A 19,297-nucleotide genomic window follows, 5' to 3' on the forward strand; every position below is an offset into this window, starting at 1 on the left:
ATGTAAATCGGCAAAAATGTCAGAGGTTGGTATGAGCACACACATAAACTTTATATAAAATCTGTTTTCAGGGCATTAAAATATAAATTTTCAACCATAAACAAAATAAATTTTAAAGACATCTGGTTGCATCATTGCTAGCGAAGTTAGCAGTTTCAAAAAAACGGGTGCCAAGATATCTCAACAAAGCTTTGACCAAATAGGCTCAAAATTTTGGTGAAGACTCGTTGAACCGGTCGCGTGTGCATGACGAAGGTCGATTTTCAAATAAATTATTAATGATTAAATATGTTTACATTTTTCATATAAAAAATCGTCCGCTTTTGATTTTTGTATTTTCGAGAGTATTCACCCCAAATATCAGCAAATTTAGTCCATCCCATCTCGAGATATCGTGGCACCCTTAAATCAACACCCGCAAAGTTTGACAGTTCGCTTTGCGCATGGCAGATTTTTTAGCTTGAATTGTCTCTTTCTCAGTTTAATAATGATTTTTTAATTTCATTTCAGGAGTGATTGAAAATAATCTTTATAATGGATTAAATAAATTTTGTGTAGTATGACATTTTGTGATTTTCTACATGATTGTAACTGATTATTTCTATAATGTTTTGCAAAATTTTGACAGTAGCATATCAGCAATGATGTATAAAACTTTTTGTTTCAAGACTGTTATAGTATTTTTTGTGAAAAATTGATTTTTCTCAGTGTCACAGCCCTTATTTTTCCACATGATTTTCAATGCAAAAAAAAACATTGTGAAAACATTGTTCAACTAATGATAATTAAATTATGTTCAAAAGAATATGTCCAATATCGGACATCATAGTGAAGCATAAATTATGCAAAAATTGTGATTCCTTTTCGAATAAACAAATCAGAACTCAAAATCGACAAATTATATACAATCAAATTAAAATTGGTTTAATTGATCCATATTCTAAATAAAAATAGAAAACCATTGTTTTTTGATGATCGTACGAAAATACAAAAAAAAAGCTACATTAGAGCATTTGGAATTGTGGATCTTATTTTACGGGGTTTATGAACTGTCCCTAAAAGGGTTAATTAAATTTTGATATTTGATTCTATATTTGATATAATTTGCAGCAAAATTTGCGAAGGAGTTTGACATTTTGACGTTTTAAGCTTTACTTTTTTGTATTTTGTATAAATTTCGAGCAAACAAAGGGGAAAAATCAATATTTTTGTGAGATTAAACAGATTTCTTTTATTATCAGAATAAATAGATTTGAAATTGAAAATTTCAAAATATAACAGATTTTTTTTATTTATTCTGATAAAAAAGTGATTAACCCTCAACAGCCCAATTTTTTCGATTTTTTTTATTTTTCTCGTGTTCAAGAGGTCATTTTGAGCAACTTTTGTTCTACGAAAAACTTTGCTTCTCTTGTTTTATGTTTTTCTTGTTTCATTTTAGTATTTTAATTTGCATTTATCTTGTTTAGTTTATGTTTGTTTTTGATAGAATTTGGCCTATTCTACCACCTCCTATCATTACATTTTGCCTATTTAATTTTTTCATGTTTTTACAGATACTTTTTCAATTTTTTTCTTGTTTTTCACATTTTCTGCTATAAAATGGCACCATTATCATTTAAATTGTAAAAAAAATGCGTAGAGGCATAATCTAGAGCACTTAAAAAATAACTGCATGCTTCTTTTTACTTAAATTATTGGAAATGTTAGTAAAACATACAGCCAAAGTTGACCCCTACAAAAATGACATTTTTAAAAACATTGACAAAGTCACATAAAACAAGACAAACTTCCAACCTATATTTTTTCTAAAATTTTAAGAGTTCTTCTTCCCAATGCTTTTTGAAGATCAAAAATTGGTTGAAAATGGATTTTTGGCGATTTTTTAAATCGAAGCCCGTCTAAAGGCGGGTTTGGGTTGTATAGGGTTAAGTTTATTGTTATGCAAAAATATTATTTTTCCTTTCTTTTTCAAGAATTCATAAAATAATTTTCTCTGTTTTTAAAATTTATTACATTTTTGTCTCAACAAATTCAAACACTTTTTTCCAAAGATAAACATTGTTAGAGGCATACAAGTTTTTTTTCTTCTCAACGTGATTGCTCCAAATTGTTAATATTACGTCCGGAAACATAATTACCATAATCAAAAATTACCAAATTTGGCATTTCCATGTGTTTTATCATGTTTTTTTTTTAATTTCGAACAAACACGAGAATATTTCATTTCTGAAGTTTGTAATTTAAACTAAACTGTTTAGTTATTGTCTGTACTTAAAACGCCCGGTGGGTATGCAATCGTCAGACGAAACACATCGCTTGAGCATTTGGATTTTTGGAAATCTAATGGTTGAGACACTCTAATAAGTAGTAAGTTGATAGCTCGTTGACATAAGAATTAGCTCATATTGTAAACATAATGTTTTAAGTTTAAACTAGTTGTGTTAATTAATTGAATGTTTATTCAAAATTAACATTATACTAATACAACGTCTGTTAAGCATACTCAACAAACTTCATAAATCACTTTCCCTATTACGGACGTAATCATGGAGGACCTTTCTGTCAGTTAGATTATTAATAATGAAAATCTGTAACCATGTGTGGGGATAATGTCAGTATAATTTTGATTAATTTTTCAGCTTACCCTTAGGATCCAAAAAGACACATCGGTTGTATTATCTATACTGACAGATACAATATCAAATGAGGACGGATTTACTACTGTTGTGAAGAAAGGACTTCAATGTATAAGCAACTGAATTGTTTTCACAGCTTAAAAAAACAATGAAAATAAGCAACTGTATTGTTTTCACAACTTGAAAAAATGTAAATATTGAGTAGAGACTTCAACCGCAGTCGTAGCATCCCTGATGTAAAAGTAACTGGCACACCTTCTCTCGTCTAATCCACTCTCATATACATTTTAGACCAGTCTGGCGACATTGCACAAACACACTCTCACACAAACCTGCCTAAACTGCAGCAGCCCTTTGTATGTACGCGTTTTGTCGTTGAAGGCAGATTGAAGTGTATTGTTCTTGCGAAGGCAGCACCGTCGAAATTTTCTCCGCGATTTTCGGTAAATTGTGCAATTCGGAGCGGTCGGGCTCGGCCCAAAGTGGCCTCTGGCGGCGCCGGAAGTGATTCCCGTGCGGGACGCGTTCGAGTGCGACGGAATCGGTGCGACGCGGGACAAATTTCTGTGAGAAACAGTGAAAAGAGTGCGCTGTCAAGGAGTTTTCCTCCACTTTTTTTCGTCGTCGTCCTCCTCTGCTGGACCAAGTGACATACACGCAACGAGGGGGCGCGGTGTGCGTGTGACGTTGGACGCCTTGCACGGGGCTGGTGGGTGTGTGTGTGTGAGGTGTCGCGGCAGCTCGTCTAAACGTGCAATTTGTTTACAATTTTTGCGCGAGTGTTGGTGCGAAGCCGAATCGTTGCTCGACCAATCGGCACACGTTCGAGCGCCGAACGGACCGACAACAAACGCCCGAACCCGGCTTCGGGTCGCGATCGTGCCGGCGTCGGCTATTTTCGCGTGCACGAAGGTGAATTCGCCGAAGATCGCGAGATTTACACGAAGTTTTCTGTTTACGCGTGTGTGTTTACACGTTGAGCGCGTCTTTCGCGTGATTGTATTGTCGTCAATTCGAATATTTCTTGCATTTTTTTTTCGGGACTGACAATTTTTTACTTCCATTCATCGTGTGTGGATTCAAGTGCAAAATAATTCCTTGGCTCTGGGCACAAGTGAGCCGAAACTGGTTATTTCGCGGGCCATTGGAATACGGCGACAACAACGCATGAAAAGAAAAGTTTTCTGATAGCAATCTTTCAATCTGGTTTCCGAACCCGAGGGTTGCACAGATAGGATAGCAGGAAAGGACGGTCAACTGTGCTCCGGTCTTCTGATTCATCTCGCGTGCGGAGATTGTAGAATGGATTACCTTAGTGGATTGTCAGACAGGTTACTATAGGTAGGTTGACAATTACAACTGATAATGATGACAATTAGACAAGAATGGAAGCACTAACTAATTACTGTAATTAAAACTGTATTGTTACATATTTTTATTATATTACTGCATTTTAATGTTCATAATATTTATCAACCAATGCCCACTACGTCATTCGTTGGTGAAGTATCCCATAAAACCTTTTCCCCATCCAAATCCGGATATCTTGGAGGTAGTCTAAGTTCTTATACTGAAATAAAAAAAGGTACCAAATTCCTAAATTCTAGGAATTTTGGCTCCTTTCCGTTTTTAGTAATTGGGTTTTTTGGATTACTTAACATTCCAACGCCCAAGGCTCCAAAAAAGTTGGAACGGTAACTTCAACTCAACGGATCTCGGGCATAACTCAACCAATCAAGATGATTCTTCTTTCCAGTGATTTGTTAGGATGTCTAGATGATTCTAGAACTTTGCAGAACTTAATTTGATCAAATCTGTAATTTTTGCGATTAAAAACATCGTTCCAAGTTTTTTTTTCGCGTACAAAAAAAAATTCGCCAAAAATTCCGCGGAGGCAGTCGTTTTGAAAAAAGGTGGAACGATGTTTTCGGTCGCAGAAATTACAGATTTGATCAAATTAAGTTCTGCAAAGTGCTAGGATCATCTAGACATTCTTACAAATTACTGAAAACAAGAATCGTCCCGATTGGTTGAATTATGCCCGAGAACCAGCGAGTTGAAGTTACCGTTCCAACTTTTTTGGGAGGCTTGGGCGTCCGTGTAAGTTGGACATGCGAAGGGCGTTTTAATAAGAAAAGGAGGCAAAATTCCTAGAATTTAGGAATTTGGTGCCTTTTTTTTATTTCAGTGTAGGGTATCCAATCATCAAATCCCTCCCCGCCTCCCCCGTTGATCGTGTCATTCCTGACGCATTTATTTTCCTTATCGGTGCCAACCTAGCTATTGTGAAATTATTCGCTCTACAGCATTGCCTTGGCGTTCCTGAGTGCGAGATTCCTACTCGAAACTAAGTGTCCGAAGGCTTGATTGTTGAGGTAACTGCAAACCTCTTTTAACACCTATGCTTCCATCCATCCCGGGATTCGAACTGACGACCTTTGGATTGTGAGTCCAACTGCCTACAAGCGACTCCACCGAGGCAGGACCTAGGAAGACTTCTCCTACACCTAGGGACCATCCACAAACCACGTGGACTCTCTTTTTGGTAATCTCGACCCCCCCCCCACCTCGTGGACAATCGCCATACACCCCCCCCCCCACCCCCCTGAAGTGTCCACGTGGTTTATGGATGGTCCCCAACCAAGTAACATTTCAAAAGGGCTTAATATTGAATGTTTGGTCCTTTTGAAATGTTAGTCTTGATTTATAAAATTTGAATTATAAAATTTGAAAATATTGTTTTCGAAAAGATCGGAAAATTTCACGAATGTTTCATATTTTAACATTGAAAATCGGACCATAAGTTGCTGAGATATCGACATAAGAAAATGGTGGGTTGTTTTAGTGAGACCTAGAAAAAACAATTTTCCTGTTTTTAAATCTTTGTATGGCAATATCTCAGCAACTAAGGGTCGTATCAACAAAGTTCAAAAAGCAGAATATAGATAATTTTCTCAGCTTTTTTAAGAATATTTTTTTCAAAAGTGGCAAACATGGGCACCAATTTTAATAAATGAATAACTGCGACTATTTTGAAAAAAGTCTCCTAAAAAAGGCTATAACTTGAAAACGGTGCACTTTATCAAATTTCACTAAAGTACTTTTTGATTGCAAATTTGATTTTACATCGAAAAAGGAAAAAATGTTGCGACCAATATTTCGATTTTTTGAAAAAATCAGTATTGATTCAAAACATCATAACTCGGTCAAAGATTTTTTGCACAACCTGGAGATTTCTGAAAAGTTGGCATTTGAAGTCCCCTAAAACATATCAAGAAATAAAATAAAAAAATAGTGTTTTTTGGCAAATCAAGTGTGAAATCAAGTGGGAAGTTAAATAAAAATCACCAAAAAAAATTTTACCGTGTATAATTTTTTCCAGTGCATACCTACAACTTTGCCGAAGACACCAAATCGATCAAAAAATTCCTTTAAAAGATACAGATTATTGAATTTTCATGTATCATTTTTGTATGGACAGCTGCCAAATTTGTATCGAAAATTATATGGACAAACTAATGATGCAAAATGGCTTCTTTGGGCATACCGAAGGCACCAAACAAGTTTCAGCCGGAGTCAATAATCAAAAAAAAGAATCGTATGACCTGCTCACTAGATAACAGCATTTGACGTATTGATCACAGGGTAAACAAAATCTACTTTTTTTCAAAAATTACAAATAAAATATTCATATATATAAGGAATGGGTGATAATCACGTTTTAAACCATTAACTGCATAGAAACACTATTGTAAGGCATTTGAGGGTTGATATTTTAATTTTAATGAATTCCTTGGACAATTTTCTATCAAATGCAACCGAAAAGTCTGTTGGTCTAATAGTTGGAAAGTTACGACCCGAGTAGACGGAAATAACCTGGGAATAACATTTTTTGATATTTGAAAATACCAGGTCAATAACATTTTATGTTATTTATAACGAGATTTGTTATTCGTCGTTATGAGTTTTTTGTTATTGAATTGTTATTGTAATAACAGACTAATCACATTTTAAGTTATTCTTCGAACAAATCTTTGTTAATTTTTTTTTGTTATTTTAACAACTAATCCGATCATCCCAATAACAGTTGGAGGTATTCTTTCATAACAAAAAAATGTTATTCCAAAGTTGTTTTGGCTTTCAACCAATATCAGACCAATAACAAATTTTGTTATGATAACATAAACTGTTATTAAACCCTTATGCAAAAATGGATTTTTCAAAAAGATTCCATAACATTTTTTGTTATTTTAACAGTATTTGTTATTGAAATGCCATGAAATTTGTTGTTACCGTCTGCCCGGGGAGTAAAAAAATAAAATATTTTTTAGAATATCGTCGAAATAAAGCGCTGTGCCAAAGAAAGAGGGATGGTCCAATCGGCACCAAACTTGGGATTTCTGTTAACTATCGATAGATGTACGTTCCCTCCAAGTTTGGTCTAAATCGGTGAAGGTCGAGTCCAAAAGTGTACCCAGTTGACATGAAATGACCCCCATACATGTTTGGGTATTAAGAGTTGCGTATTTCAATTGCAAAAAATGTTTTTTTTTAATTCGTTTAACTTTCATATGAAAGTGCTGAATAAGTATATTTTGCATTGTTCGAAAATTGCGCAAACAATCAACAGGGAAAAACATTAAAATTTATCGAATATAGTGAAGCCTTCTTCTTGCCTGAAGTCTTTTCCCGCCGATGACACCATCGAGAAAATCGATAAAAACCCCCAAGGCGGTCCTCTGTGCAAGACTCAACTCCAGATACTGAAAACATGGAGGACCGTCCAACCACCGAGCACCGTGCCATCAACGCCACGTGGCTTGTCACGTACCTTTTCAGTGTTGCTTAAAGCTGTCCGCTGGTTGTTGAAAAACTATCTTATTTGTTTCAAATTTAAAAAAAAACAAGCTCAATTTTCCATTTTATCACTAAAAATCCATCAAAAAAAAATCTCTCCTTTAAAATCCGTTTGATGTACCACAAAATAATGAACATATTTCAACATCACCATGACCTACAAAATTAAATAAAAATAAAAAAACAAAACATAAAAAACCCCATGTCAAGTGATATGCAAAACAGATTATTAATTTCAACTTGGTCACGCTGTGTGTCATCACCGGTGTAGCTGCCAGGGGGGAAAATTCACGGTCACAACAGAAGGCAGCGAAGTGGCTTTCCCGCTTTTCCGCGAATCGGGGCGGCATGGCGCGTTCCAGATCGGTAGATAATTTCCCAGTTGATTGGCTTTCATCGGCATTCATCGGAGTGTGGGGGGAAAACCAGTATCACAAACAATCACACACACACACGCAACGTAAATGAAAATTGACAAACAAAAGTGACACACATACATACAGGAGTGACAAACAGTGCGGTGAGCACTTTTCGGTTCATGCAAATTGCAATTAATTTTATGATGGCATTAACATTGCGCCTGTGACGGTGATGATGAGGAGGATATGGCATTACACGTGGTTTGCTTTTGTAAAGTAATTAGCAATTGGAATAACAACAGTGTTATCTGTTTAAAAAAAAAAACAAGAAAAATTTATTGGTACTGTTGATTAGGCCGATGCAAATATTTAAAAAAGTTTTGTCCCTCGGCCCTGGCCGAGGTCAAGAGGGGGGCAAAAAAATAAAAAAATATAAAAATTTAAATAACAAGCCATAGTCTTCACATTTAAACGAAAAAAGTGTTTTAAAATGCATTTTACACTAGTTCAGTTGTTTTGCAATCATTAGTTTTCAAAAAATCTAAGATCTGACAAAAACAAAAATTGTATCGAAAAAAAAGATTTTGCATCGAAAATTTTCAAAAAATCTTAAGATTTTTTAATAAACCCAAACATGCTAAAAATGATTTTAAACGCAGGAGAATGTATTTTAATTTGATTTCAGCTGGTTGCACTTGAATTTTCATTGAAATTTTGAAGTTTATTGTAAAAATATTTTTTTTGCCCCCTGATTTTTTGGGCCGATTTTGAAGGGGGGGGGGGGTGACAAAAACTTTTAAAAATATTTGTACCAGCCTTACCAGGAGCAAACAATTTTAATTAATTCATGTCTCCGATTTTTTTGACTATTCGACTATCATCCCAGAGCAGTTCTCTACAAAATCGGTTTTTTTTCTTTTATTTTAATTTTTGTATTTTTTAATCCGGCTGAAATTTTTTTGGTGCCTTCGGTATGCCCAAAGAAGCCATTTTGCATCATAAGTTCGTTCATATAATTTTCCATACAAATTTGGCAGCTGTCCTTACAAAAATGATATGTAAAAATTCAAAAATCTGTATCTTTTGGAGGAATTTTTTGATCGATGTGGTGTCTTAAGCAAAGTTGTAGGTATGAATAAGGACTACACTGAAAAAAATTGATACACGGTAAATTTTTTTTGGTGATTTTTAATTTCACTTTTTGTCACTAAAACTTGATTTGCAAAAAAAACACAATTTTTTATTTTTTTATGTTTCGATACGTCCAACATTTCAGAAATTTCCAGAATGGGCAAAAAATCTGTGACCGAGTTATGATTTTTTGAATTAATACAGATTTTTTTCAAAAAATCGAAATATTGGTCGCAAAAATTTTTCAACTTCAGTTTTCTATGTAAAATCAAATTTGCAATCAAAAAGTACTTTAGTGAATTTTTGATAAAGTGCACCGTTTTCAAGTTATAGCCATTTTTAGGTAACTTTTTTGAAAATAGTCGCAGTTTTTCATTTTTTTTTTAAATTAGTGCCCATGTTTGCCCACCATTGAAAAAAATATTTTTGAAAAGCTGAGAAAATTCTCTATATTTTGCTTGATTGAACTTTGTTGATACGACCCTTAGTAGCTGAGATATTGCCATGCAAAGGTTCAAAAACAGGAAAATTGAGGTTTTCTAAGTCTCACCCAAACAACCCACCATTTTCTAATGTCAATATCTCAGCAACTATTGGTCCGATTAACAATGTTAAAAATGAAACATTCGAAGAATTTTCCGATCTTTTCGAAAAAAATATTTTCAATTTTTTTAAATCAAGACTAACATTTCAAAAGGGCGTAATATTGAATGTTTGGCTAGTTTGAAATGATACCCTTGATTTTAAATTTTTGAAAATATTTTTTTCGAAAAGATTGGAAAAATTTCACGAATTTTTCATATTTTAACATGGTAAATCAGACCATTAGTTGCTGAGATATTGACATTAGAAAATGGTGGGTTGTTTGGGTGAGACATAGAAAACATCAATTTTCCAGTTTTTGAACCTTTGCATGGCAATATCTCAGCAACTAAGGGTCGTATCAACAAAGTTCAATCAAGCAAAATATAGAGAATTTTCTCAGCTTTTCAAAAATATTTTTTTCAATGGTGGGCAAACATGGGCACTAGTTTAAAAAAATTAAAAACTGTGACTATTTTCAAAAAAGTAACCTAAAAATGGCTTAAACTTGAAAACGGTGCACTTTATCAAAAATTCACTAAAGTACTTTTTGATTGCAAATTTGATTTTACATCGAAAACTGAAGTTGAAAAATTTTTGCGACCAATATTTCGATGTTTTGAAAAAATCTGTATTGATTCAAAAAATCATAACTCGGTCACAGATTTTTTGCCCATTCTGGAAATTTCTGAAAAGTTGGCATTTGATGTCCTCTAAAACATATCAAAACATAAAAAAAATTAAAATTGTGTTTTTTTGCAAATCAAGTTTTAGTGACAAAAAGCGAAATTAAAAATCATCAAAAAAAATTTTACCGTGTATTATTTTTTTTCAGTGTAGTCCATATCCATACCTACAACTTTTCCGAAGACACCAAATCGATCAAAAATTCCTTCAAAAGATACAGATTTTTAAATTTTCACATATCATTTTTGTATGGACAGCTTTCAAATTTGTATGGAAAATTATATGAACGAACTAATGATGCAAAATGGCTTTTTTGGGCATACCGAAGGCACCAAAAAAGTTTCAGCCGGATTAAAAAATACAAAAAAAAATCGAATGACCGAAATCTCAGAGAATTGCTCCCCAATAACAGTTGGAGGTATTCTTCCATAACAAAAAAAAATGTTATTCCAAAGTATTTTTTTGCTTTCAACCAATATCAGACCAGTGACAAATTTTGTTATGATAACATAAGCTGTTATTAAACTATTATGCAAGAATGATTTTTTCAAGAAGATTCCATCATACTTTCTGTTATTTTAACAGTATTTGTTATTGAAATGGCATGAATTTTGTTACCGTCTGCCCGGGTATATTAAGATGCAATTCGAACTCATACCTAAGGATTGGTGGTCTAGGATTCTAGACAATCGGCTGTCGGGGCGACCATAGTCCACGCGCAAATTTATCCGTAGTAGTGAAATTATGCCACAACGTTATTAAAGGTGTTTTTGGATGGCGGGCCAAATTTGAAGCTCTTGCGGGACAAATGTGAAAAATAGTTTCTGAAATAAAAAATTATTGAAGAGACTTAGATATACATTTATCAGTTTAAGCTGGTAAGTTTAAGTTATTTTTTATAACTTTTCGTTGATTAAAAATAATAGAAAACAGAAAATGACAGTTTTCCAATAGTTTTGTTCTTTTTATTGTTACAAGTATTTAAAAAAATGGTATTTAGTAGTTAAAAAAAAACTTAAGTTTTTAGTGAAATTTTAAGGTTCATTTTTAATATTTTTAAATTTATGAATTATTAAAACAATTAAATATAAAGATAAAGATTTTCGAACAAAATATTTGTTTCATATAAAGCTGTTGCACATATTTTAAATGTTTTTGTCACCGGGAAGCTTCGAAAAAAAAACTGATGGCAATCCAAGAAATGATCTGAACCATGCGCTTTTTTGTCCAATTTCCGATTGAAACATTGGTTTCGCCATAAAAGTCTCCATTCAATATTGTGGGCTGGTCATAGAAAATGGGCATGTGAATGTTTGAAAATCTGTATGATCAAGTCAAGTCTTTGGCAAAGTTGTAGGTTGATATTAGGACTCTTCAGAAAAAATGTTACACGAAAAAAAACATTTGTTTTTTTATTACTTAAAGTTAAATTCCAAAAATAAAATAATTCAGAAAAGCTTAGAAAATTTCCTGTCACGTCATGATTCGAAATCCGGACACTTAGTACCATATTATTTTTGTTATAGCTGACAAAAAAAAACATGTAATAAGTTGGAAATGTAGAAATACCATCAAGATTTATTATAAACAGTCAGTTTTAAGAGAATGCATGCTAAATATGTATTTTTTAACAAGTTTTCATCAGAATTTGAAAATTAAATTACTTGTTGTGCTTCGAATCCCGGACACTGTTAAAAGCTGATTCGAAATCCGGACACTTTTGCTTCGAATTCCGGACACTCGATTTTGCTTATGAATCGCACAAATTTGGACTGAAATGTTAGTGAATGGCATTCTTTAGGTCTCAAATAAGCTGTTAACATCAATACAATCGATAGTTTATATAAAAATTTGCTAGAATTTAAGGAAATCAAAAACATAAATTTCTGCTTTGCCTTCCCGGTGCTTCGGACGCCTATGATATATTTCAGTTGAAATGTTTCGCATTTTTGGTAAACTTATAATTTTATTTTATTTAATTGTTTTGGCATTAACTACAGCGTTCAAGCAAACTTTAAATGAGAGTTGATGTTGGAATTCATCAAATAACACAGTTTTGACATTCATAATGCGAACTTATATCCAAATAATTGATAAAACAAGTTGAAGTGTCCGGGTTTCGAAGCGTCCGGGTATTCAAATCATGACGTTAATTTTCCTCTTTTTGATATTGTGATCGGACTGCTGGTTGCTGATATTCTTAAATGTTAAGTTGTGTGAACAATGCATCCCATTGCAATGGGTAATATTCATTGAGAATATGCCCTCTTTTTTCAACTGGTGATGTATTGGTAACTATATTTTTTGCAGAACTTTTTTCCTTAAAAATGTGTTAAGCTTTAAAAACTACAAAATTAGTTGTTATTACCTGGAAACGTCTATAGCTTGATCAGTTTTATCTAAATAATAAAATTGAAATCTAAACCCTTTTATTAAAATTACAATCTATCTATATTTTTGATTTTGATTTGATTTGATGTGATTACCAACAGGGCCACAAGGATGACCTATGTAGCGGTTGCCTAGAATTACAGTGGCTCAGACTTAAAGGGAGCATCTTCAAATTACTGCCGTATGAAGGGCCAAAAGGGGGTGGTTGGACGCGAACAAGCAAAATCACTCACGGTGTCCTCAAGGGATGAGAATCTCCTTCCGACAGTAACCTCCAATAACTCCGAAAAAAGTCTGACAAAGCTGAAAAACAGGGCTCGCACCCTGTTGGGGGCCTAAAAGGGCGCGGCAGACAGCTGGAAACTGACAGAGGTCAATAGATGTAGTAATTAGACAATCCTGAAGAATTGTACAATTACTCAACTATTTCCCCCTTTTGACGTAGTTTTGGTCTTCCACTATCCACATCCAGTCTCCGCCATTACAGCATACCGTCCACTGCCCTGATGCTCCCTCCCCAATCCCCGGCTTTGGTTCTAACTACTGATAAAAAGGAAAATCATAGATGAGAATAGGTCAATGCGGATGGAGAGCAAATCGAGCTCAGTATCCCCTCACAAAGACTGGTAGTAAGTGTGAAAAAAGCAATGAAAATGTAAAGAAAGATAAAAAAAAAAGATGAAAAAATAGTATGTCAATGCGGATGGATCGATGATCCCCTCACAAGGACATAAAAGAGACAGATGGTAGAGAGCAAAAGAAGAACAGAAAATCAGGAATAAGAAATAGTCAATGCAGATGAATAGCAAACTAAGCTCAATATTCCTCACAAGTTAAATGCTTTAAATACATAAAATACTTAAATATTTTTGATACTTTAAATACTTTAAATAATCTATATACTTTAAATACTTTAGATACTTTAAATACTTTAAATATTTTAAATTCTGTAAATACTTTAAATACTTTAAATACGTTTAAAACTTTAAATATTTCAAATTCTTTAAATACATTAAATACTTTAAATACTTTAAATATTTTAAATTCTTCAAATACTTTAAATACTTTAAATACTTTAAATATTTTAAATTCTTTAAATACATTAAATACTTGAAATACTTTAAAAACTTTAAATACTTTGAATACTTTAAATACTTAAAATACTTTAAATACTTTAAATACCTTAAAAACTTTAAATACATAAAATCGGCAATGTTGCTCCTAAACTCAAAAATAAAATCTAAGTTAAAATCAAAGGAATAACCAAATCTATTCAACTGGTCAATCAATCAATTTTCTTTATACGCAAATTTACATTATTTTCAAAGCAAGCTGCAAAATATAATTGATCCAAACCAACATCTGAATGACTAATAATATTATTTGAATTACACAAATCAGTTACAGGAAGAACCGAACCATAAAAAAAAACCCGATTTAATCCCACCTGGGGTGAGAAAGAGCCTTTCTTACTAAAGAATATAACAATGGTAGAACTTCTTTCAATTAATAACATCAACTTTGTTTATTTATAACGTCAGCACAAAAGAAAGTCTTATGATGAAAGCAAAGTATTATGATGATATTATGAGTATTATGAATGATATGATTTCCAAAAGAAATAAAAAACGCAATTTTCACCAAAAGAATATTTTTAATCGTACAATATGTTTGTACGTTTCTAATCAAACAAGCGATTATGACAAACGCGATCATAGCAAGCTTCCCAAAAACGCACACCGCGGTTTCAGCTTCTACGAGAGTGACAGAGTCAGAGATAGCTATTTTTAACAACCGCACCACTACACACTCAATCGCGAGAACCTTAGGAAGAAAGCCATTGGAGTCGCCAGCATTGAACACTCTGAAAACGATATAAACGATGAAAAGCTTAGAAAGCTCCTATTGGAATCCAATGAACCCTGTTAAATAAACTTACGAAAATGAAGTCTACATTTAGGCGATTTTAGAAGCGCACGGGAAACAAGTTGATTGTAGCCAGATGAATGTCCTATGTCACAAAGGTTTTTGCATAAACATTGGACAGTTATGCAAAAACGGACAGGGCAAAAGAAACCGAAAAGCTACGATATCTTACATATTGAAGGAAACATCGGTAGACAAGTTACTACAAAATGAGTATAAATCGAGCCACAAAATAGATGCGCCAGCATTCTCGCGCCAGTATTCGAAGCTCAACTTGACAACTTGTCGACTTGGCGACGAAGCGTCGAAAATCGTGATTTTTTGGCGATTTTTCCGCTTAAAATTCATGCTGAATCGACATATTTACGAAGATGGAAATGACGTCCTGGCTTAAAGTAAAACCTATACCTTTCTTTAGTAAGAAAGGCAAAAAGTAAATCGTTCTAAAAATTGATCGGGATTGTCGATCGATGTCGAATTTGTTTCAGATGCTCACTCATGGTCTGTACTATGAATGTAGCAAGAAATTTCGAATAAAATCAGAAATGAAAAATGTTGGCGAAGGTCACCAGGTGGGCTTTTACCTTTTTTTAGGGATTTTTTTTCTTTTTTTTTTTTCTTCACAACTTATTTTTATTAGGTCCTTTTAGGTGCTGCGACCAGGTTAGGACCGAGGATCAAGAGTACAACAAATAATATATAATAGAATAAAAAAAAACTGTAACTGAATTAGATGATCATTTTCTCGTGCCATGTGTCAGCAAGTGTGCGATCACGTCAATCTGTTCCTCGGGTGTCTTGCACTGCCTCAAGCGAACTCTGTACTCTCGGTAAATGGCCCACAGCTCCGACTCGCTGTACAGCATCCGTTCACCTTGTTGCTCTTTCGGGGTTGCACCGGCGCCGGCGCCAGTATTTTCGCTACTTCTTCCTGCGGGACGAGGATGTTTCTCTTCCGGTACCGCTCCAGGTAGCGGAGGAAAATCCGCCGCGGTAAACACAGCTCCTGCCGGAGTCTGTTTGTCTTTTTTCCATGCTGGCGGCTTTGGCTTGGACGCCTGCTGCCTCGACTGGATGAACTGCGCACGTTTGGGACAGCTGCGGTCCAGACCCTCGTGGGATCCAGAACAGTTGACACACTTCTTGGCTTGCGTTTCTTCTGCTTTGCACTTTTCTGTGCTGTGGGGACCCCCACAGCTGCTGCACCTGGGCTTGAGATGGCAGTTACTGGTTCCGTGACCAAACTGCAAGCAGTTCTTGCACTGGGTCACGTGCGGTTCTTTGTTGCGGTAGGCCACCCACCGGACGACGACTGGTCCCACTTTCTTCACCTTGTTACTCAACTCCTTGATACTGGTGTGCTCCTTGGGAAAGAGCACGATGAAAGGCGTCTCATCGATGGCGGGAAGCTGCTGCTTCCGCCTGATGGCGTGTACTGCCAAGACGTCCAGCTGATGTTCCGTCTTGAGCAGCTCCTTGATGTAATCCGGTTCCACGTTCGGGAGACCTCGCATTACTACCCGGTGCGGTCTCGCACTGCGCTTTCCGTGCGTGTAGAACTGCACCTTGTTCTTCGTCAGGTGGGCTTGCACCGTGTCGAAGTCGTCGTTCGAGAAGCACGTAATTTTTGTGCCGTACCGCGTCAGTTTGTGTTCCGGCTGGACATCACATGACGACATCACCTTCGCAAGGCGGGCGAAGCTCATTTCTTTCACCACTAGCGGCGGCTGCTTCTTCTCCCCGGCCGACTTGCCGGTTGCTGGTACCACGGGGATGGTTTTTTCTGCTCCTGGGTTCGCATTGTTGATGTTGTTGCTCTCCTCCGCTAGCGGGCTGAATTTGTTGTTGCTGAGAAGTTTCTCCACATCGCCGTCGTTGCCGCCATCGCCGACGTTGATCTCCTCCTTAGCCTTCCTGCGGCGAACCTTGACCACCGGACGAAATTCGCCCCCGTCCTCTCCTCCTCCTTCGGAGTCTTCCACCTCCATGCTCGTCGCCGCCTGCCTCTTGGGTTGAAACCCGTCCGGTTTCTCCCACACACTTTTCCTTAAGGCCGCGTTCCAGTAGTACAGCCTTCCATCCTCAGCCCTGTGCTCCGTCCACTCACTCTCCGCCGTCGCGGCCGCCGCCATGGCCGTCGGCGAAAGTTGAAAAAAAAACACCGTCAAAAACGCGCTAAGCTCCAATCAAAGGACACACGTCTGCTCTGGGCGAGCTGTCAAACTGGAATGGATTTTTTTTCTTATGGTAGGTCAATCAAACGGCTCTAACTCCAGAACCATATTATGAATCTGGATGAAAATTTGGGAGGTTGTAGGGCTCGAATAATGCAATTTTTGAGATAAATAAAATATATGAAAATGAAAAAATTTGACCATATTTTCATTTGAAAACTGTGTATTTTGTTGAAAAGTCTGGCCGCATCCGAAAACAGATGGATATTTCGAAATTTGCGCGGCAACTCGCCCAGGTTCAGCACACTAGCTTTCATCTGCATTTAGAAGAATCGAAATCGGATATATGGGAGCTGAGAACGGCGCGACACAAAATTTTGCAAAATTTTACCACATACGAACATCACTCGACCTCCACGGAATTTATTTTCTCAAAATTCGAGTGTTCGAGATAGACGAGTTCTGTCAAGGTGAATCGATAGAGCGTCGAAAATCGATGCAGTGTGATTTTTTGGCGATTTTTCCGCTTAAAATTCATGCTGAATCGACATATTTACGAAGATGGAAATGACGTCCTGGCTTAAAGTAAAACCTATACCTTTCTTTAGTAAGAAAGGCAAAAAGTAAATCGTTCTAAAAATTGATCGGGATTGTCGATCGATGTCGAATTTGTTTCAGATGCTCACTCATGGTCTGTACTATGAATGTAGCAAGAAATTTCGAATAAAATCAGAAATGAAAAATGTTGGCGAAGGTCACCAGGTGGGCTTTTACCTTTTTTTAGGGATTTTTTTTCTTATGGTAGGTCAATCAAACGGCTCTAACTCCAGAACCATATTATGAATCTGGATGAAAATTTGGGAGGTTGTAGGGCTCGAATAATGCAATTTTTGAGATAAATAAAATATATGAAAATGAAAAAATTTGACCATATTTTCATTTGAAAACTGTGTATTTTGTTGAAAAGTCTGGCCGCATCCGAAAACAGATGGATATTTCGAAATTTGCGCGGCAACTCGCCCAGGTTCAGCACACTAGCTTTCATCTGCATTTAGAAGAATCGAAATCGGATATATGGGAGCTGAGAACGGCGCGACACAAAATTTTGCAAAATTTTACCACATACGAACATCACTCGACCTCCACGGAATTTATTTTCTCAAAATTCGAGTGTTCGAGATAGACGAGTTCTGTCAAGGTGAATCGATAGAGCGTCGAAAATCGATGCAGTGTGATTTTTTGGCGATTTTTCCGCTTAAAATTCATGCTGAATCGACATATTTACGAAGATGGAAATGACGTCCTGGCTTAAAGTAAAACCTATACCTTTCTTTAGTAAGAAAGGCAAAAAGTAAATCGTTCTAAAAATTGATCGGGATTGTCGATCGATGTCGAATTTGTTTCAGATGCTCACTCATGGTCTGTACTATGAATGTAGCAAGAAATTTCGAATAAAATCAGAAATGAAAAATGTTGGCGAAGGTCACCAGGTGGGCTTTTACCTTTTTTTAGGGATTTTTTTTCTTATGGTAGGTCAATCAAACGGCTCTAACTCCAGAACCATATTATGAATCTGGATGAAAATTTGGGAGGTTGTAGGGCTCGAATAATGCAATTTTTGAGATAAATAAAATATATGAAAATGAAAAAATTTGACCATATTTTCATTTGAAAACTGTGTATTTTGTTGAAAAGTCTGGCCGCATCCGAAAACAGATGGATATTTCGAAATTTGCGCGGCAACTCGCCCAGGTTCAGCACACTAGCTTTCATCTGCATTTAGAAGAATCGAAATCGGATATATGGGAGCTGAGAACGGCGCGACACAAAATTTTGCAAAATTTTACCACATACGAACATCACTCGACCTCCACGGAATTTATTTTCTCAAAATTCGAGTGTTCGAGATAGACGAGTTCTGTCAAGGTGAATCGATAGAGCGTCGAAAATCGATGCAGTGTGATTTTTTGGCGATTTTTCCGCTTAAAATTCATGCTGAATCGACATATTTACGAAGATGGAAATGACGTCCTGGCTTAAAGTAAAACCTATACCTTTCTTTAGTAAGAAAGGCAAAAAGTAAATCGTTCTAAAAATTGATCGGGATTGTCGATCGATGTCGAATTTGTTTCAGATGCTCACTCATGGTCTGTACTATGAATGTAGCAAGAAATTTCGAATAAAATCAGAAATGAAAAATGTTGGCGAAGGTCACCAGGTGGGCTTTTACCTTTTTTTAGGGATTTTTTTTCTTATGGTAGGTCAATCAAACGGCTCTAACTCCAGAACCATATTATGAATCTGGATGAAAATTTGGGAGGTTGTAGGGCTCGAATAATGCAATTTTTGAGATAAATAAAATATATGAAAATGAAAAAATTTGACCATATTTTCATTTGAAAACTGTGTATTTTGTTGAAAAGTCTGGCCGCATCCGAAAACAGATGGATATTTCGAAATTTGCGCGGCAACTCGCCCAGGTTCAGCACACTAGCTTTCATCTGCATTTAGAAGAATCGAAATCGGATATATGGGAGCTGAGAACGGCGCG

The 19,297-nt window shown here is 35.7% G+C and overlaps 1 protein-coding gene across 2 annotated transcripts in view; it reads left to right on the forward strand.

The window, feature by feature from the left end:
• Positions 1 to 3,023: 3,023 nt before the first annotated feature.
• The window catches only part of LOC120414967 (titin-like), a 297,990-nt gene continuing 281,716 nt past the window's right edge, over positions 3,024 to 19,297 (forward strand). For both annotated transcript variants that reach the window (XM_039576302.2, XM_039576309.2), the window contains exon 1: positions 3,024 to 3,980. The gene's annotated coding sequence lies outside the window, so the exon portion shown is untranslated. The remainder of the gene's footprint in view (positions 3,981 to 19,297) is intronic.

Source organism: Culex pipiens, chromosome 3, assembly GCF_016801865.2.
Source record: "Culex pipiens pallens isolate TS chromosome 3, TS_CPP_V2, whole genome shotgun sequence".
NCBI classification, from domain to species: Eukaryota; Metazoa; Arthropoda; class Insecta; order Diptera; family Culicidae; genus Culex; species Culex pipiens.